Source organism: Jaculus jaculus, chromosome 8, assembly GCF_020740685.1.
Source record: "Jaculus jaculus isolate mJacJac1 chromosome 8, mJacJac1.mat.Y.cur, whole genome shotgun sequence".
NCBI classification, from domain to species: Eukaryota; Metazoa; Chordata; class Mammalia; order Rodentia; family Dipodidae; genus Jaculus; species Jaculus jaculus.
The window spans coordinates 12,943,422-12,963,882 of NC_059109.1; the positions used below are offsets into that span (position 1 = coordinate 12,943,422).

Genomic DNA, 20,461 nt, shown 5'->3' on the forward strand with positions numbered 1-20,461 from the left:
ATGGGGGATAAACAAGAAACTCCCCTTGAATTGTCAGGCCCGCATAAGCCCTCCTCTTGCCTCCCCACATGTACACTTGGCAAGGTCACCTGAATAGATGCATGCATACCCCACTTCTATAACACACACATGCATGCACGCACGCACGCATGCACACACACACACACACACACACACACACCACAAAAGAGTGAAGTGTGTCTTCAGAAAATGATCACAGAATACATACTGGAATCCATCCAGGTTTTTGGAGGATTCTGCAATTTAAAGAAAAGAAAATACTTGAGGCCAAGATCTGGGGAAGTTCTGTGCACTTGGTTTTGGTTTTCGCCGTAAAATGGGTTAATGATAATCAGAATGGGAAAAAATAGCCAAGTCCCAGACACAGCATTAATCTGTTATGTAATGCTCTCATAAAACACTCAAGGCTATGTTGCTTATAAGAAAAATAAGTATTTTTCTACACTTGGCAATTCAAAGCCCAAAGCTGGCAACCTTATCTGTTTGGCCTCTGCTGAAGGCTCCCTAAGCTACATAGCAACATGGCAGAGAAACTTTATAACAATCTGTTCTTGTGAGATAAACCCCGTCCAAGGGGCTTTCTCCGTGATGCAGTTATCTACACTGAGCCTCATGGCTCACTACCTCAAAACCACCACACTGGGCATATAAAGCTTCTCTCACACTAAGCTCTGGGGGACACACTCAAATTCTGTCTGAAACATAGCACCCTTCACAAGAAAGGGAGCAGAAAAGTCAGAAAAATACAAGGTTTCCACAGATGATATACCTGCCAACATTTCAATTAAAACTATACTTTTTTTTTTTTTTTTTGGTTTTTCAAGGTAGGGTCTCGCTGTAGCCCAGGCTGACCTGGAATTCACTACTTAGTCTCAGGGTGGCCTTGAACTCACGGCTGACCCTCCTACCTCTGCCTCCCAAGTGCTGGAGTTAAAGGTGTGTGCCACCACGCTCAGCTCTAAAACTATACTTTTAATCTAATGAGGAACAGGAGTTGAAGAAGAAAAGGCCCATAGAATGTGCTGCGCACTCTGACACTGACATTTTAATCTCTTGAGTCAGCGTTCAGTTGCTGGAATTCCATTTCCTTCTCTTTCTAAGTAAATCCTCTAAAATCAATAGTGTACACAACTTTTTATTCAAGTATGATACCCACTAAAATATACAGAAACCATGAAAGTAACCTTTGTGGCTTAGAAGGAATGCCTATTTTACCTGAGTAAAATGTACTTTTCTCAGGGGATCCCCTGGCAGTGGCATCACTGGGACAAACTAGAAAGACAAAAAACTGTCAGCTCAGGGGACTGCTAATGAGTTGTCCAGGGCCCTTTGCTTGAGAGGGACAAAGATCTATGGACTTAGTCTACACGCTATGGCTGCACCGCTGATAGAAAACAGGAAAAACAAAGAAAAAGGGAAGCATAACGAGATATGAAAAACAGAATTTTGGGGCTTCTAGGTAATGGGAACCAAAAGCCATGTTTAACAATACATCTTTGCTTGAGTAAGCACTAAAAGACAATGTACAATTGAATGACAGAGTTTTTTGTTTCTAGCCCAGGCTGACCTGGACTTGAATTCTTGGTGATCCTCCTACCTCTGCCTCCCAAGTGTTGAGATTAAAGGCATGCACCACTACGCTTGGCTGAATGACAGAGTTTTATCACTATTCAGACTTGAGAGGCCTGTAAAAATTAGAGCATTTTTAATTTTTTAAAATATTTTTATTTATTTATTTGACAGAGAAAGAGGGAGAGAAAGAGAGTGGGCGTGCCAGGGCCTCCAGCCACTGCAAACAAATTTCAGATGTGTTTGCCCCCTTGTGCATCTGGCTAACGTGGGTGCTGGGGAATCGAACCTGGGTCTTTTGGCTTTGCAGGCAAATGCCTTAACCACTAAGCAATCCCTCCAGCCCTTTTTTTAAAAGGTTTATTTATTTAATTTTGTTTTTGTTTTTATTTACTTGAGAGCGACAGACAGAGAGACAAAGGGGCAGAGAGAAAAAGAGAGAGAGAGAATGGGTGCAACAGGGCCTCCAGCAACTGCAAAGGAAGTCCAGATGCATGTGCCACCTTGTGCATCTGGTTTATGTGTGTATTGGGTAATCGAGCCTCGAACCAGGGTCCTTAGGCTTCACAGGCAAGTGTTTAACTGATAAGCCATCTCTCCAGCCCTAAAGGTTAATTTTTATTTATTTATTAGAGACAGAGGAAGGGAGGGAGGGGAAGATAGAGACAGAGAGAGAATGAATGGGCATGCCAGGACCTTTTTAACCACTGCAAACAAACTCCAGATGCATGTGCCACCATGTGCATCTGGCATATGTGGGATCTGGAGAATCTAACCTGGGTCCTTAGCCTTCCCAGGCAAGCGCCTTAACCGCTCTCTCTCCAGCCTGGCACTCCCTCTGTCATTCCAGGCTGGCCTTAAAATCATGTCAGTCCTTCTAACTCTGCCTCTCAAGTACTGGGATTAAAGTGTGTGTCACCACACCCAACTGAGAACATTCTCCTTACAATTTTTATTTATTTGAGATAGATGATAGAAAGCAGATAGATAAAGAGATAGAGAGAGAAAGAGAAACAGAGACAGAAGGAGAGAGGGGGGAGAAGAGTATGAGCATGTCAAGCCTTTCACTACTACAAATGAACTCCAGCTACACTTGACTCTGTGCAACTGGCTTTTACATGGGTACTGAGGAACTGAACCAAAATAAAAAACACCTTTAACCACAGAGCCATCTTCCCAACCTGAGAGCACTTCTTAGCCATCTCTCAAACTAAGAGAACCTGCACAGGGCCACATGAGCAAATTCTACATTTATCATGGAATCTACAGGATCTTTTAACGCTTGGATTTTTTTAAATGAGCACTGGGGATCAAATTCAAGTCCTATCAGCTTCTCCTGAATGTGTGGCAAGTGTTCTGTCTGCTGGGCCACTTCCCAGACCCCAGATCTCGTTCTGGGAGTATACTGGATCCAGGGGAATAGACAGAACCTACCTCTGTTGCCCTATTTGGGGGACATAGCCGATTATTTATAGGAGACTAACCTCTGGAACTTTCCTACCAGAAGTGAACAAACTGCTTATAACAGAGTCTGATAGGTGAGAGAGCTACCCCTGGTATGCCCATGCCAGGAGTGGGCTAGCTGTCTCTAGCAGCAGCCTGAAGAAGGAAATGGAAAACAAGGTTAGTTTGGGTCGTTAATAAACCTGCTGCTTCTGCTGTCACCACTGTTCCCATGTTGCTATGGTTCTGGCTGCTTCTCTTGCATACAGGTACTCAGTGGCAGCTTTATTTAACAGCAAAAAAGCAGTGATATGTGAACAAGTCCTACATTGTGTGAGCAAAGGGTAAGGAACTTAACTTTGGATAATACTTAAACATTTGTTAAAGGAAGGTACTTAGGAGTATGACCTGCTGGATTTTGCTGATCCTAAACACACATACACTCTGATCATAAGAGCCATTATATTAAGGCCACATCTTGCTTTTGGCAGGTCCATGGGCCTCACTGTCTTTAATACTATGATCAGCACTTTTTTAAAAAATATTTTTTTGTTCATTTTTTATTTATTTATTTGAAAGTGACAGAGAGAGAGGGAGAGAAAGAGACAGATAGAGAGGGAATGGGTGTGCCAGGGCTTCCAGCCACTGCAAATAAACTCCAAACACGTGCGCCCCCTTGTGCATCTGGCTAATGTGGGTCCTGGGGAACCGAGCCTCGAACCGGGGTCCTTAGGCTTCACAGGCAAGCGCTTAACCGCTAAGCCATCTCTCCAGCCCATGATCAGCACTTTTTATGTAAGTAAATTTGTTCTGAGTCAAGAACCCAGCTGTCCCTTAGGAAGTTAGGCAAAGAGCCTATCTTGAGAACAGTCGGCATCTCTCCACATTGCTTGTCAGTACAATAAGGGAGAGGAAACGTGGTCACATTATTTAAGCAGGTGGATTACATAGTTGTAAGACTAACTTTAGGGCAAGTTACAAGTAAAAAGTTTAACATCTAGCCAGGTGTGGTGGTACATGCCTTTAATCCCAGTACTCAGGAGGCAGAGGTAGGAGGATTGCCGTGAGTTCAAGGCCACCCTGAGACTTGGGCTACAGTGAGACCCTACCTTGATGGAAAACAAAACAAAAAGTTTAACAACTATAAAAACTCAGGGTGGATGATGCAGTTTTCCAGGACTGTGGGTAGCCTAGCTGGAGGGGCGGAATTGGAACTTTCGAGACTTGTTGCTGGTTAGAATGATCAGATTTGGGGATTGTCACTGGCTAGAGTTGTTGGACTTGGAGCTAGAGTGTTTGATGTTTGCCCTGGTTGTATTGGTTGAAAAATTCTTTGCTATGCCCAATGCCATCTTTTTGCAGTGTGTTTATTCTGTGCCATTATGGGTTTTGAGGGGAATTTTTGGTATTATGGTTCAGCTAAAAAGATCTTGGACTATGGGGATGTATGAACATCATCGGAATTGATAAAAAACTATGGGGACTTTTAAAGTTGGACTGAATGCATTGTATTTTATATCATGTATGGACATCAGTTTATGGGGGTCAGGGGTGGAATGTGGTGGTTTGATTGAGGTGTCTACCATAAACTTAGGTATTCTGAATGCTAGTCTCCCCAGCTGACGGCAACTGGGAATTAACACTTCCTAGGGGCAGGGTATTGTTGGGGGTGGGCTTATGGGTATAATGGCCAGCTTTTCCTTGCCAGTGTTTAGCACACTCTCCTGTTCCTGTTGTCCACCTTATATGGGCCAGGGGGTGATGTCCATTCTCTGCTCATGCCATCGTTTTCCTCTGCCATCATGGAGCTTTCCCTTGAGCCTGTAAGCCAAAATAAACCTCTTTTCCCCACCAAAAACCAAAAAAACAAAACAAAAAAAAAAACTCAGGGTGGAGCTGGAGAAACGGGTCAGTAGTTAAAGGCGCTTGCTTACAACGTCTTGATGGGCTGGGTTCCCATTATGGTCCCCAGTACCCGTGTAAGCCAGATGCACAAAGTGGCACATGCATCTATCTGCAGTTCCTTTGCAGTGGCAGGAGGCCCTGGTGGTCCATTCTCTCACTCTCCACATTAATCTCGGCTTGGAAATAAACAAACAAAACAAGCTCATGGTGTTTCCCGGCCCACCATGTAAATGCTTCCATAGCTACCCGCGCTGGCAGCGCAGTGAACAAGGAGGCTGTAACAGAGGGACGGCCGACAGCATGACAGCATGATCTCCACCTGTGCCCAGATGTGCGAGGCAGTGTCCGCTTGGCTCCACCGTGCAGACGCCCACCCTGAGAATGGTCAGGACGTCAACCCAGCCCGCACGTGTCCATCGCGGTTGTCTCAAGCACCCTCCGTAACCCGACAGCATAAACGAAAACCGCTGAGGTGACTTTCTCATGGTTCCCGTGCCACCTCGGGTCCCCTTCCAAGCGAGGGGGCAGTTGCCTGGGGTCTTCTTCCGGTTACGCCGGTCACGTGTCAGCATTTGGGGGCCAGCGGACGAGGCTGGACTCACATCTCAACCCCCGACCTTGCGCGCCTGGCGCTGCGGGGATCCGGGCTCGTCTTCCTGGGGTTCCTGAGTAAGGCCGGGGTGCAGCGCTGAGCACCGGAACCTCACTGCCGGGTCTCATCTTCCACACAGTCCCGCCTCCCGCCGCCGTGACGTCACGACGGCCGCTCCACTGCGCTGACAAGTGTCTTCCCGGAACCTCCCGAGAACCGTTTCCTCCAACCGGCCTGGGTCACGCGCACGTAGCAGGACTCGCAGCCCGAAGAGTTTCTGTCATTTTCCCACAGGCCCTTGCGCCACCCCGCCCCTTCACGCGCTGAGATCTCGCGAGATTTGCTCCGGGCCTCCCCGCGCCTGCGCAGATCTCTTCAAAGCCGACGGCGGCTGTTGGAGGAAGGGCGGCTGAGGGTCCTGGACCGAAGCGGCCTTAGTTCTTCCCGAAGCTCCTCGCGGCCTTTTCCCCCAACACTCCACCGCCAAGATGTCTCGGATCATGATCAAGGGGGGCGTGTGGAGGAACACCGAGGTGGGTCTCGGTTCCCCGCCGTCCGCTCGGGGAGCTTGTGCGCACGCGCGGGGAGGCCGCGGCGGCCTTTCGGGGTGTGCGGGGGGACCCCCGCGGGGCCCGGGCCGGCTCCTCCCCGGGTCCTCCGAGCGCCTGCGGGGCCGGGCTCGCGGTGGAAGCCCCCGGCTCGGTGCTGGGTCAGGAGCCGCGTCTCACCGCGCTGCTGTCTCTGCGCCGGTGCTGGACAGAAGCCGGCAGGACGGGCGCCCGTGGGTGTCCAGTGCACCAGGCCGGGCGCGCGCCGAGCCCCGGAGGAAGCACCGACAGAAAGCGCGCGTGCAGACGGACGGACGGACGGACGCCGGCTTTGCCCGCTGCGCCTTCTCCCAGGAGCTTCCCGTTGCCTGACGCCCTTCCCGCCCACCCAGCCCAGAAACACTTCTCGGGATCCTTGTGCAGTCACCCCAAGAATGTGTGCCACCCCCAGTGGCTTTCTGTTTCCAGTTTTACAGTTCGCTCCGCGCTTTTGCAAGCACCTGTCATTGCGTGAAGTTTCTTAATCTCTCAGCGTCAGTTTCCCTATTTGCACCTCCTTTGAGAATGCAGTGAGTTAATACGCCTCTTACTCTCCCAAAGCGTCAGTTTCCCTGTTTTTCTGGAGGAGGTACTAGTTGGACCTCCGTTGAGGATGCGGGGAGGTGATACGTTTGGCACACGGAGAACGAGTCAGGCACTTGGGCTTCAGTAAACACCAGCTGCTATTTGCCTTACCAGCCAGCACTGCAGGGGCGCAGGCTTTGGAAGCCCTCGCACCCAGGACAGTCGCCAGCATGACAAGCAGGTTGCCTGGTGACGTTCTGGAGCGAATCTAGTAGAGCCGATGCCTGGCGTCAGTACTTGAAGATGCGGTGAAGTGCAGCAGAACCTGAATAAAGTTACAAGTGAAGCACTGAACATGGCCCCGGCTGGTGAGGGAAGCAGGTGTTTCAGCTGGAAGAGAGAAGACTGCTGAAGGAGAGAGAGCTGCATACACAGGATCTGGAAACAGCAGGGTTCCTGTGTAGGGATCAAAACCTTGAAGTCTTTTCTGCCTGTGTGTGTGGGGAGTAAAACAGTAGCAAGTATGTGAAGATGTGTGTGGAGGCCCGAGGTCAGACGAATGCACCACCTTGTGCAGCTGGCTTACGTGGTTTACTGGGGCATTGAACCTGGACCCTTAGGCTTCACAGGCAAGCACCTTAACCGCTAAGCCATCTCTCTAGCCCTGGTGTCTTTTTTTTTTTTTTTTACTTTAGTTTTACTTTATTTATTTGAGAGGGAGGGGGGAGAGAGAATGGGCACGCCAGGGCCTCCAGCCACTGCAAACAAACTCCAGATGCATGCACCCCCTTGTGCATCTGGCTTATGTGGGACCTGGAGAGTGGAACCAGGATCGTTTGGCTTTGCAGGCAAATGTCTTAATGGCTAAGCCATCTCTCCAGCCCTGTTGTCTTTCTTGATTGCTTTCCACCTTCTTTACTGAGGACTGTTGTCTCACTTGAAACCGAGCTTGCATACTGAGCTGGTCTAGGTAGTCAGCTTGTCCTGGGAATGCCCTCTGTCTGCCTCCTGAGCCCTGGGGTCAAAGGCTGGTGGCCACACCCACACTTCATTCATATGAGGGCTGCGGATCCTAACTTGGGTCCTCAGACTGTGTGGTGAGTGGTTTACCCACTGGGCAGACTCTGCAGCCCCTTTTAAAGAACAATGTTTTACTGACAATTTTAAATACCTGTGTACATAAACTTAATGTATTTTGATCATTATCGCCTCCCATTTCTATAGTCTGCCTTTGCCCAGGTGTCTTACACTGAATCCCTTCCTCTTTTCCCACTAGTAGTTCCTCTTGTGTTTCCACGTGTGGTGTTTTTGTTTTTGCTTTGTTTTGTTTTTCTTTTTGCCTTCCTGTAACATTCATGATGTCATGTTGATGGACCCAATGCTGTGCAGGTAATGACTGTCACTGTGAGATCTCTCTCTTTGTAAACTTGTTTTAATCTCAATTGTCATAGAGAAGATGGAGTGGAGAGGCTCTGTCCTCCCTGGCTTGCCTGGCTGCTCTAGGTTTGCTGCATTCCATAATGGTTTGGGTTCTCTGGTGCTACATCATTTAGACTGGCTGAAGCAACTGATGTGTCTAGAGGAGACGTGAATCTTAAGGCCACCTTTTTGGTTAGGGGGTTGGACTGGAAATGTGCCGAATTAGACTTCCAAGTTGTTTTCTGAGTCCTGGGGGTGCCTCTTTAAATCTCTTTCTCTAAGTACACAAGGACTGGAAGCTCAGTATTCAGGAAATGTCTTGGATGACTGTATAAGTGAATGAGCTTTACCTCTGACGAAAATAACAGGTACACAGTGGAATAGGATTTGTTAAATTCTATTGTGAAGCAGTGTTTAGGACTGTATTGTTCTTGTTTCCGTTTAAAACATATTTTTATTTATTTATTTGAAAGACAGAGACAAATAGAGGCAGCTATAGAGAGAGAGAGAGAGAGTGTGATATCTATTTGAGAGAGACATAGAAAGAAAGAGAAAGGGCACGCCAGGGCCTCTAGCCACATGCAAACGCAAGCACCACCATGTGCATTTGGCTTATGTGGGTACTGGGGAATTGAACCTGGGTCCTTAGGTTTCACAGGCAAGCGCCTTAACTGCTAAGCCATCTCTCCATCCTAATATTTGTTTTTCTTATTCTTGAATACTATTTATCATTGACAGTGCATGAGGTCTTCATTTTTTTTTAAACTTTTTTTTGGTTTATTTTTATTTATTTATTTGAGAGTGACAGACAAAGAGGCAGAGAGAGAGAGAATGGGTGCACCAGAGCTTCCAGCCAGTGCAGAGGATTTCCAGATGCGTGCACCCCCTTGTGCATCTGGCTAACGTGGGTCCTGGGGAATCGAGCCTGGAACCGGGGTCCTTAGGCTTCACAGGCAAGCGCTTAACCGCTAAGCCATCTCTCCAGCCCTTCATACTTCTTTTTTAAGTTAAGAAACATTTATATCAGGGAAATAAAGCAGAAAATAGTAGTAAAGCTAAAAAGCTCTCAAGTTGTGAGGGCTCCTAAGCAGGTAGTCTCTGCTTTTAAAAAATATATTATTTATTTATTTACTTATTTGAGGAGAGGAGACACACCAGGGCCTCCAGCCACTGCAAATGAACTCCAGATGCATGTGCCCCCTTTGCATCTGGCTTACGTGGGTCCTGGAGAATTGGACCGGGATCCTTTGGGTTTGCAGGCAAACGCCTTAACTACTAAGCCATCTCTCCAGCCCCCCCACCCTGTTTTGAATGTGTGTGTGTTGTTGTGCATGCGTATCTACAACATTGTAGAAGGCTAATACACATTTTGTCTTTTTTTCATTTGGAGTTTTGTGATTGAATGTAATTTTTTTTGACAATTTTTCTAGGATGAAATTCTGAAAGCAGCAGTAATGGAAATATGGGTAAAACCAGTGGTGTAGGATTGCCTCACTGCTGCCTAGAAAATCAGCAAAGCACTTCCAATGGGATGTGGTATGTACCAGACATTAAGTGGGAAACAGAATGTGGCTTTGAGGAGTGAAATGTCAGCCCTGTGTGTCTTCTCTGCAAAAGCACAGGCCTTGTGACACACCAGCGGTGGAGCAGGGCTGGGCTTTTAGACTCAGCTGCCACTTGTTTCCTGTGTGGCCTTAAGCAACCTATCTTAATTTTTTTGTTATTGTTTTTATTTATTTATTTATTTGACAGAGACGAGGGACGGAGGGAGAGAGGGAGAGAATGGGCACACCAGGGCCTCCAGCCACTGAAAACGAACTCCAGATGTGTGCACCCCATTGTGCATCTGGCTAACGTGGGTGCTGGGGAATCAAACCTGGGTCCTTTGGCTTTGCAGGCAGACACCTTAACCACTAAGCCACCCTCCCCAGCCCTGGTTTTTTTTTTTGGGGGGGGTAGGGTTTCACCTTAGCATAGGCTGACCTAGAATTCACTGTGTAGTCTCAGGGTGGCCTTGAACTCATGGAAATCCTCCTACCTCTTCCTCCCAAGTGCTGGGATTAAAGGCATCTGCTACCATGCCTGGCTTAAATTTTTTTTAAAAAAAATTATTTGTTTATTTGAGACAAAGAGAAATAGGTAGTCAGAGAGAGAGAGAGTATGGACGTACCAGGGCCTCTTGCCACTATAAACAGTCTCCAGATGTATGCGCCACGTTGTTCATCTGGCTTTACATGGGTACTGGAGAGTGGAACCCAGACTGTCAAGCTTTGCTGGTTAAATGCCTTTAACCACCTTCTATCTCTCCAGTCCCAATCCATCTTTCTGTCCCCTTTGTCTTGCTCCAGTTTTTCCCAGTGTACATGATAATACTTGGTACTAAATGAAGGAGGTATGAAGCATCATGTGAATGTGTTTTTTAGAAATATTTTATTTGAGAGAAAGAGGCAGGGTGTCCAGCCACTGCAGATGAACTCCAGACACCTTGTGCTCTGGCTGACGTGGGTACTGGGGAATTAAACCAGGGTACTTAGGCTTCACAGACATGCCCTTTAACTGCAAAGCCATTTCTCCAGCCCAGTTAATGCATTTTTTGAGAGCATTTAATGAAAGAAAATCCTGTAGAGATAGAAGGTTCTCAGCATAAAAATAGATTGTGTTGTACAGTTTATAAATTGTTTTAGTACTTCTCCTAAGAAGTGAATGGTGGATGGTTGATATTCTAGGCAAGCTTGCAGTTGTTGATTTTGCTTCTACTAAAGATGAAATACCGCATATATGCTACACTAAACACAGCATAAGACAGCTTTATACCTGTGGTGTCGCTGGGTAGAGGACACCGTAAGCCGCTTATGTGTGTTTGTGGCATGAATGAACTGGCCCCAGCACCAGCCCATCTGCTGCTAGGTACCATGTTTGGATTGTCACAGTGACCCAGTTTTCTGGGCATCTGGACAGGGGAAGGGTCAGAATGCAGAGGTTAGATTCCACAGAGAAGGTGGTTCTCAGCTGGAGCAGTTCTCATGTCTGCTTCTCTCGGGGCATTAAGCTTCTGCTCCAGTGGTAGTGAGGACTTGGATCCTTTTGGGCAGCCTCTCACCCACCTAAGTAGTGGATGAGAGGGTGGGTTGGGAAAAACAGAGGAGGCCATGGTAGCTTGACTTAAATTCACAAACATAGCAAGGTAAGCATTCGGTGTTGAAAAGTGTTTTGTGGGTTTAAGTCAAATGCTCAGAGAAGTAAGTGAAGGTGCTGTGAGAATGAAAGCACTAGAAGGTACTATGAAACCTGCAACCCTGAACACTACCAGGTGGGGGCTGGAGAGATGGCTTAACAGTTAAGGCACTTGCCTGCAAAGCCGAACAACCTGGGTTCCATTCCCCAGTACCTGTGTCAAGCCAGATGCACAAAGTGACACACGTATCTGGAGTTCATTTGCAACAGATGGAGGTCCTGGCATATCTATTCTCTCTTTCTGGCTCTCGCTCACTCTCTTTGCTTGCAAATATATGAAAATAGTTTAAAAAAAAATACCACATGGTAGTCTTTTCCCAGATAGTTTTAAAACACCTGGCTAAATGAAACAAAATTAAGTGGTATTTGAAAAATGTGGTAGGTTGAATAGATGGCCCCCAATATATTCAGTGTTTTAATAGTTTGTAGTTTGGATCTACAGCCGTCTGGCTGGAGGAGGTATCATCACTGGGCTGAACTGAAGGGGTGGGGGTGGGTTTGAAATTCCAAAGTGCTGGTTCCACCTGGAGTTCCTGCAGTGAGCTGAGTGGCTTTTGGTTTGTAGCTCTCTCGCTCACATGCTCCTCGCTTGCTCTGGTTGGACCTGTGAAAGAAAGCAGGGCTAGCTTCTTCGGCCATTGTGGAACTTTCCTTGGATCTGTAAGCTTCAATAAATCCCTCCCTTCCATAACTGGGCCTGATTTGGAAGTTCATCTCAGCGAACTTGAAGGATTGCTGTGAGCTCAAGGCCACCCTGAGACTACATAGTGAGTTCCAGGTCAGTCTGGGCCATAGTGAGACCCTACCTCAAAAACCAAAATACAGATCATACATGTTTATCACAGGAAAGAGAAGATAAAGAACAAATAAGTCCTTAGTCAGCACTGCCGAGAATTTGTTTGAGCCTTCTGCTTCATTCCGTGCTGCAGTACAGGAGTTGTGACTGACGAGCTGCTGAGGTGCTGTTTCATAGCCATTGAAGCACATACTGAAATTAGAGAATTAAAGTAATATGTACTTCAGTTATTTATTTGAGAGAAAGAGAGAGAGGAAGGAAAAGAGGCAGAGAGGGGGAGAGAGAGAATGGATGTGCCAGGGTCTACAGCCACTACAAACAAACTCCAGATGCATGCACCACCTTGTACATCTTGCACATGTGGGTATTTGGGAACTGAACCTGGGTCCTTAGGCTTTGCAGGCAAGTGCTTTAACCACTAAGCCATTTCAGTAGCCCCGAAATTGGAGAATTTTAATGTCATTTCTTTTAGATGAAACAATAGAAATATTTTGTTACTGCCCATTCTGTGTTTTTTCTTAAATTTTGTATTTTTTATAATTAACAACTCCCATAGTTGTAAACAATATCCCATGGTAATTCCCTCCCTTCCCCCACTTTTCCTTTTTGAAACTTAGCTCTCCATCATATCCCCTCCCCCTCTCAATCAGTTCCTCTTTTATTTTGATGTCATCATCTTTTCCTCCTCTTATGATGGTCTCGTGTAGGTAGTGTCCGCTGCTGTGAGGTCATGGATAGTCAGGCCATTTTGTGTCTGGAAGAGCATGTTGTAAGGAGTCCTACCCTTCCTTCCTTCGGCTCTTAAATTCTTTCCACCTCTCGCAATGGACCTGAGCCTTGGAAGATGAAAGAGATGTTTCAGAACTGAGCATTCCTCTGTCACTTCTTCTCAACACCGTGATGCCTTCTGAGTCATCCCAAGGTCACTGCCATCTGAAAAGAGAAAGTTCTCTAGTGAAAAAGTGAAGAGTAGCATTAATGTAAGGGTATGAACATTTAGGGAAGTGCTTACTGGGCAGTTTGGTGAGCATAGTACATACATTTTTAGCCAGACAGCAGCAGACGTTACTCCCCTAGGGCTCATGACTACTCCTGTTGTAGGTTTTCAGTGTCAGGGATGTATTCCCTTCCATGGAATGGGCCTCCAGTCTAATTAGAGGGCAGTTGGTTTCCACCATGACAGATGTGCCACTATTGCACCCGCTGGCTCATTTGACCTGGCTGGCCAAATATAAGACTTGCAGTGTCCACTGTTGAGTATCTTCACTGGTGATTTCTCTTTCTCCCATTGAACTGCATGCAGTGTTGCTTTTTCCAGCTTTCTGTCAGCTGGTCTACATAGAGGAGGTTATCATCTCAGCTCCAGCAGGATTTCTCAGTGGCCTTGCAGCCCAAGTATGTGGAGTCTTCAGCAATAGGGTCTTACCATCTCTTCCTTGTGGGAAATCAAGGGCCTCAGCAATGGCCTGTAATGTTTTGGTGGCATCAGGGACCTCCCTGGCCAACACTGAGGTTTTTGTTTGTTTGTTTGTTTGTTAACGAGAGAGAGAAAGAGAGAGGGAGTGAGGGAGAGAATTGGTGTGCTAGGGCCTGTAGCCACTGCAATAGAGCTCCAGGTGCACCTTGGGCCCATGCATGACTTTGCGTCACTATGTGTTGGACTTATGTGGGACCTGGAGAGTCTAACAAGAGTCCTTAGGCTTTGCAGGCAAGCACCTTAACTGCTGAGCCATCTTTCCAGCCCAAGTTTATTTTTGAGGGTGCGTGCCAGAGCTAGGAAAATTGGTCATAATTATAATACTGAATGATATAATACTGTGTTTTTTTTTCCCCCCAAGGGAAAATGAAGAGAAAACCACAGATGATCAATGAAAGTTAAACATGGGGAGAGAGATCCAAATCCAGAAGAAAAGCCAGCGGGCCTGGTCCAGTTGATAGGGTGAGGGTGAGTGGCTGTGCTCAGGCCTCCCCTAAACTCTGTAGCTCTTTCCCAGCTCCTGTGACGCTCTAGAGTTGTGCTTCTGCCACCAACATTGTTCTCAGTATCTTTCCAAAGGTGTCCTTTCTTTTCCATCTAGAGTAGTTCTCCCCCCCCCATCCCTTTATCTCCTGTTTCTTCAATTCAGTGATGGCATGTTGATAGGCCCAATATTGTGCAGGAAAGAGTAGCTCCTGAGGCTGTGAATGCAAAGGTCACTTCATGTCAGGAAGACAGAGTTCCAAAGCACTCTTCTGTAATGTCCCCTGGGTCTCAGAGGGCGTGTGAGAAATGTCTCATTCAGTGCTGAGTGTTCCGCTGTCAGACTGGTGGAAGTCCTGAGAACTCCTTACTGGTTGCCACTGTCTGTTAAAGGAAGCCTCTCACCAAAGGCTAGAGTACCACTACTCCTTGGGCATAACATTTTCCATGATTATAAAAAATATCCCATGGTAATAGCCTCCCACCCCCCCACACTTTCCCCTTTGAAATTCCATTCTCCATCATATTACCTCCCCATCCTCTAGTCTTTATTTTTTATTTTTTATTTTTTTTTTTAAGTTTTTATTAACATTTTCCATGATTACAAAATATATCCCATGGTAATTCCCTCCCTCCCCACCCCCGCACTTTCCCATTTGAAATTCCATTCTCCATCATATTTCCTCCCCATCTTCTAGCCTTTTTTTTGACCAGGCTTTCAGTACAAGGAATGAATTCCCTACCAGGAAGCAGGCTTCAAACCCAGTTATAGACCAGCTGGTTATCCCATAATGATTGTGGTATTTGTGCTCCTGTGGGCACATCTTGCTTGACTAGACAGTAGCATAGCTTGCAGGTCCTCTGTGGGTTAAGACCGTTGGTGACTGTTTCAGCGTTTTCAAGCAGTATGGCGGCTGGCCAGCAAGGAGGAGGCTTCCAGCTCAGTAGCAGCTTGATTTCTCAGTGCGCTACAACTGAAGCATGCAATGTCTTCTGCAGGAGGATCTTACCATCAATTCTGATGGGCACCCAAGAGCATTGGCAAAAGCTTGTATCGTTTTGGGGGCCTCATGGTCCTCCCTGATGAACAGCTCCCCGGGATGGTCTTTAAGTAACCTGTGTCTTCTAGGCACAGCATTCTCCCCTCCCCCAAGCCCCACAGGATACTTTTGCTTGAGCTCTCTCTCTTTTTTTTTTTTATTAAATTACATTTTAAAATTAGCTAACAAAGCAGTAGTTTACAAATGCTTATTCATACCATCTTTAGTTGTGATTAATTACTTCACCCTCATATCCTACCCCCGCCATGTGTGATGACATGTTGACAGGTCCATTGTGGTGTGGGTAAAACTACAGCCACTGTGAGGTCATGCATGCTATGGCCACTTTGTGTCCATAAGATTCATGAAACCCAAATCTCAAAGCTCTTGAGCTACTAATTCAGAACCTCATTCTCACCTAGAGATGAGACATGTACAAGGTTTGTGTGTTTTTTTTTAAAATATATCTTTGAGAGAGAAAAAGGGAATGGGGTACCAGTGTCTCTTGCCACTGCAAACAAACTTCAAATACATATGCCACTGTGTGCATCTGGTTTCTTGTGGGTACTGGGAAATCGAACTCAGGCTGTCAGGCTTTATAAGCAAGCACCTTTAACCACTGAGCCATCTCTCCTGTCTTACTGTGTGTATTTTATTTTTCATTTAAAAATTTATTTATTTTTATTTGAGACAGAAAGGGAGAGAGAGAGAGAATGGGTGCACCAGGGCCTTTAGCCACTGCAAACAAACCCAGACACCTGCGCCATTTTGTGTATCTGGCTTATGTGGAGCCTGGAAAATCAAGCCTGGTTCCATAGGCTTCACAGACAAGTGCCTGAACTGCCAAGCAATCTCTCCAGCCTCCCCCGCCCCATTTTTTTTTTCTCATTTTATTTTATTTGTAGTCAGAGAGGGGGTGGGGAGAGAGAATGGGTGCCCAAGAGCCTCTAGCCATTACAAATGAGCGTCTCTGTATGCCAGGCTTTACATAGGCACTGGGGAATTGAACTCAGGCCACAGGGTTTGTTGTGTGCAGTTTTAAACATAAATTGGAAAGTGGTATACTATAAATGGTGTAAGATGAAGGCTTAAATACTATTTCTTCCCCAAGTAACCAGATGATTTTCGTAACTCTTGGGTAATTTATCCTTGTCCTATGATATATGATTAGGAGGTGATTCTGCATTCTTTCTTTAGGTACCTTGCTGCCTTCCAAAAACAGAAAGAACTTTGAGCAGCTGGCATAGAAATTTAGAAGAAAAGAAGAGAAAAGTTGATTATAATGCTGGGGATGGGTAGAGGATCAAAGGAGGGAGGTTTTTACTGCAGAGACACCACACACAAGGCCTTTACAGAAACTCCCAAAACCATACTCTACTTTTTAGATGCTCACAAGACGTTCCCCCAGGATTGACCAACAACACTGTTACCTACTTGATGTTCAGTGAATGTGTTTTACCATCGTGGTTTTCTCAAAATTAATAGCTTGACTTGTGATGGAATCTTGCTGAGAGCACACTTCTGATGGGCTGTCATCCGCAAGAAGGTCAGTGGAGAGTGGCTTACCCATTCCTGCTACACCTGGTGAAGCCACCCTGCTCATAAGGTTCTACCTCAGCTGCCCCTGGTGAATCATTCATTTAAAACCCAACCTGACTTCAAAACCACTTTGAAATTCTGTGGGTGTGACTCTACTGATGAGCTAAGACCACACGTTTTACCTATGTGGTGGGGAGTGTTAATGTATGTCCCCATAGCCTGAGGAGTTTTGAATTGAGCTTGCCATTTAAGTCTCCAGCAGCCTGTTGGAGGGTGTGTCACTGGAGTAGATCTTAAGTCCAGCCCTTAGGTGTGTTCAGAGCAGTTTGAGCTCTGGCTCTTTGTGTCTGCTGGCTGTTTGGTGCAGTCTCTGTGCTATGATCTATGGAAATGGGCCAGCGTCTTCCACTGCTGATGGTGTTTCCCCTGGGTTCTGTCTGCCTGAAATGAGCTCTTATTTCCCACAAGCTGCATCTGGTTGGATGCTTGTCCAGCAATGCAAAGGTAACAGCAACAACATAAAGATGCACTTTGACTCTTCATAGCTCTACATATGGGACACGATATAGTCTTCATTTACTGTTCATAAGTTTATCTCTTCATTGAATTTTCACAGTGCCTTTAGATGTTGCTGGTAGAATCTCATTAGGATGTACTGGAAAAATAGAATTTCTTCTAAGTATATGTGTTCTGGTTTGAACTGTGGATGCATTCAAAATATAATTATGTTTTCTTAGTGGCAGAATATTATAAAATTGATAATCATTTGTTGTTTAAACATTTGGTCTAATCACTTTTTCCAAGTACACCATCTCACTCAGAATGGAGCTTCAAGGAGATCATGAAGTTCATTTACTGTTCATAAATGTATCACACTGAATTTTCACCCTACTGTTAGATGGTTGGTGCTGGTTGAATCTTAACGACCTATAGCAACAAGAGCATTTCTTCTTCCAAATCTACCTCTCCTGGTTTGAACTGTGGGTGCATTCACACTACAGCTGTGTCAGGTTAATGGGTGTATGCGGATGACAGCTCGTAGAGGGAAGAGCTGCGCCTGCGTGGGCTGTGGTGCCGGGTGGCCAGCCTCCGAGTGCCCCCTGGGGCCACACGAACACAGTGCGACTCACGAAGTCACACATTCAGTCCTTTGCCGTGTCACACTGAAACTTCATAAGGACCGTTTCTAACCATTAACAGTCTCAAACAATAAGTACTTGTATTTCCTGGGACATGAAGGCTGGTACTTCTGAAGTTCTCCGTGCTGTTAAATGCCAGAGGCAAGAGCTAGATATGAGCGGTTGCGTCCACAGGGTGTGTTTGGATGTCTCCACAGTGGAGAAGCGTTGTGTGTTTCATTAGCTAGCTGTGATGTTGTGCAGTGATGGAGAATGCCTGGAATCACTGTCAGTGAGGGACATAGGGAGGAGGCTGTCTACTTCTAAGACTAATTTATTCACGGGTATTCTTGTCAGTCACCTTCTTGTAACTGTGATGAAATTACTTGGCAGGGAGCTGGAGAGATGGCTTAACAGTTGAGATGCTTGCCTAGACCCACATAATCCAGATGCACAAGGTGGCATATACCGGGACTGTGAAGGGGCTACCGTAAAGTGCCCTGTTGGCCTGGGTTAGAAGTGTTCCCTGGCGACTCTGGCCAGCTAGAGGGGCAGAATTGGAAAATCTGGAGACTGTCAGTCTCTGGTTGTACTGGACTTAAACTGCAGAAGTTTGGTTTTTCCTTTATTGTCTTTGTCTCTCCTTGCTATGCCTTATGCCAGTTGAAATGTTTACTCTGCCTTTATATGTTGAAAGTATATAACTTGTTTGATTTTATAGGACACACAGCTAAAAGACAATTTTAAATCTCAGGAAACATGGGACTTCGGAATTGTCTTAAGTTGGTCAAGACTGAGGGGACCTTTGAGATTGGACTGAATACTATTTACAATGTGTGATGGTTATGAATCTATTGTGGGCCAGGGCCTGGAGGCAGTGTCACTGGGCAGATCTTAAGGTGTGGTGGTGGATTTGGAATTTCAGCCTAAAGATATGTAAAGTGTGCCAAGCTGGAACTCCTAAAGTGTGCTCTGTGGTGTAGCTTTGGGCTTGTGGCTTTTTCTCTCTCTGCTTGGACCTGTGAAGGCAGGCCAGCTTCTTCTGCCATTATAGAACTTCCCCTGATCTGTAAGCTTCAATAAATCCCTTCCTCCATCACTGTGCCTGGTCTGGAAGTCCATCTCAGTGAACCTGAAGCTGTCTGCTACAGTACCTTATTCTCCTAGCTCCTCATACATGTGCATGCATATATTTGAGACAGAGTCCCTAATGTGGCCTGACATCTGTTAACCATGTAAACCAATACTGACCTTGAACTTTTGTTTCTCCACATCCAGAGGCCTAAGGTTACAGGCCTGAGCTAACAGGGCCAGTTTTATGAAATGTTAGCACTGCCTTTGTGCCCGCTAGGTAAGCACTCTACAAAGTGAACAACATGCCGGCCCGTTCTTGCTCCTCTGAACCAAACACTTCTTAACACTGCTGTCTAGACACACTGTGATGCACAATCCATCTTAGAAATCTTGATCCTCAGTCAAACTTTTGTAATTGGAATTCGTACATCCACTGAGCATGTTGTCTGCTTTTACTGCATCAATCAGCCCTCCTGAAACAACCCGTGTCCAGAAGGAACTCAGTTATGACACTCATCTCCCACGTGTTCCAGTGCAGCCCCCACCCCCTCTTCAGAACCTTTCAAACCAGACACATGTAGGCTTTTTCTACCCTTCGTGCTTCTGAATGTCTAGTGGCGGATTCACAGGTGCTACCTCCGGTACCTGTGAGAGTGTCTCGATCGCTGAAGACTTGGTTTACTCCAGGGGCACACAGGGAAACCAGAACTCTACATAGTGTCTTGTGAGCTCTTGGTGGGGTGACTAGTGGAGACTGCAAATTAGAGCATCAACTAGGAACGGTTTGTTGGAATACACAACACGGGTCATCTGTTCCTTAGCCTCAGAGCTTGGTCATGTAAACCAACGTGCTTTCATTTGTTCAAGTGTGGAAGTGTATTCAAATACAGAAATCCCCTGTACATGGCTATGATTGTTTTGGAGCTAATCACTGTAAGTAAGGTATTGTGATTCTTTTCAATAGAGTAATTTCCCTTTGAATTGTATATTGAGCAATTGGGACATCTGTCTGGTGGAGACATAGTTATAGACACTCCCTCCTTCAGAAAATCCCAAACTAAGCTGGGCGTGGTGTCTCATGCCTTTAATCCCAGTGCTCTGGAGGCAGAGGTAGGAGGATCACCATGAGGCCATCCTGAGAATATAGAGTGAATTCCAGGTCAACCTGGGCTAGAATCATACCCTACCTCGAAAAAACAAAAAAGAAAGAAACAAAGCCCAACCTAGCTAACAGGATCACAGCTGGATGCAGGACCATATATAGGCCCTGGGTCTTAGGATTGGTTACACTTAGCAGGTGGCTCCCATCACAGTGATGTACCTGACAAAAGACAATGATTATTTACACAGTTTGTAAACATTCTAGTCCATAATGCACACTTGTGTTTCTTAAATTTGTCATGTGTCTTAGAAAAATAAAAACCTACGTCAAAAGAGTGGCTTTATGACAAGTCCAGTATTGTGGTCACATGGCTTCTTTTGTGGAAGGCACAGACCCCGTCACTTTCAGGGAGGTCTCGTCCTCCCATGCACAATGTGGGGGCCATCAGGCTGCCTCCAGCACAGCTGTAGCTTGGGACAGTGGAGGCGGCATCAAGCTAGGCAGGCATTTTGCTCCTGTTTCTGTCACATTGGGCTT

At 46.1% G+C, this 20,461-nt stretch overlaps 1 long non-coding RNA gene across 3 annotated transcripts; it reads left to right on the top strand.

Moving 5' to 3' along the window:
- The first annotated feature begins 5,902 nt into the window (after positions 1-5,902).
- LOC123462793 lies at positions 5,903-20,256 on the top strand. 3 transcript variants are annotated; one of them, XR_006638517.1, is made up of 4 exons: positions 5,903-6,063; positions 9,492-9,597; positions 13,930-14,036; positions 16,289-20,256. It is a non-coding gene; the product is annotated as an uncharacterized LOC123462793 (long non-coding RNA). The 3 variants fall into 3 exon arrangements; XR_006638518.1 differs by having other exon boundaries at positions 13,930-14,030; XR_006638516.1 differs by lacking the exon at positions 16,289-20,256 and having other exon boundaries at positions 13,930-14,589.
- The last annotated feature ends 205 nt before the right edge of the window (positions 20,257-20,461 follow it).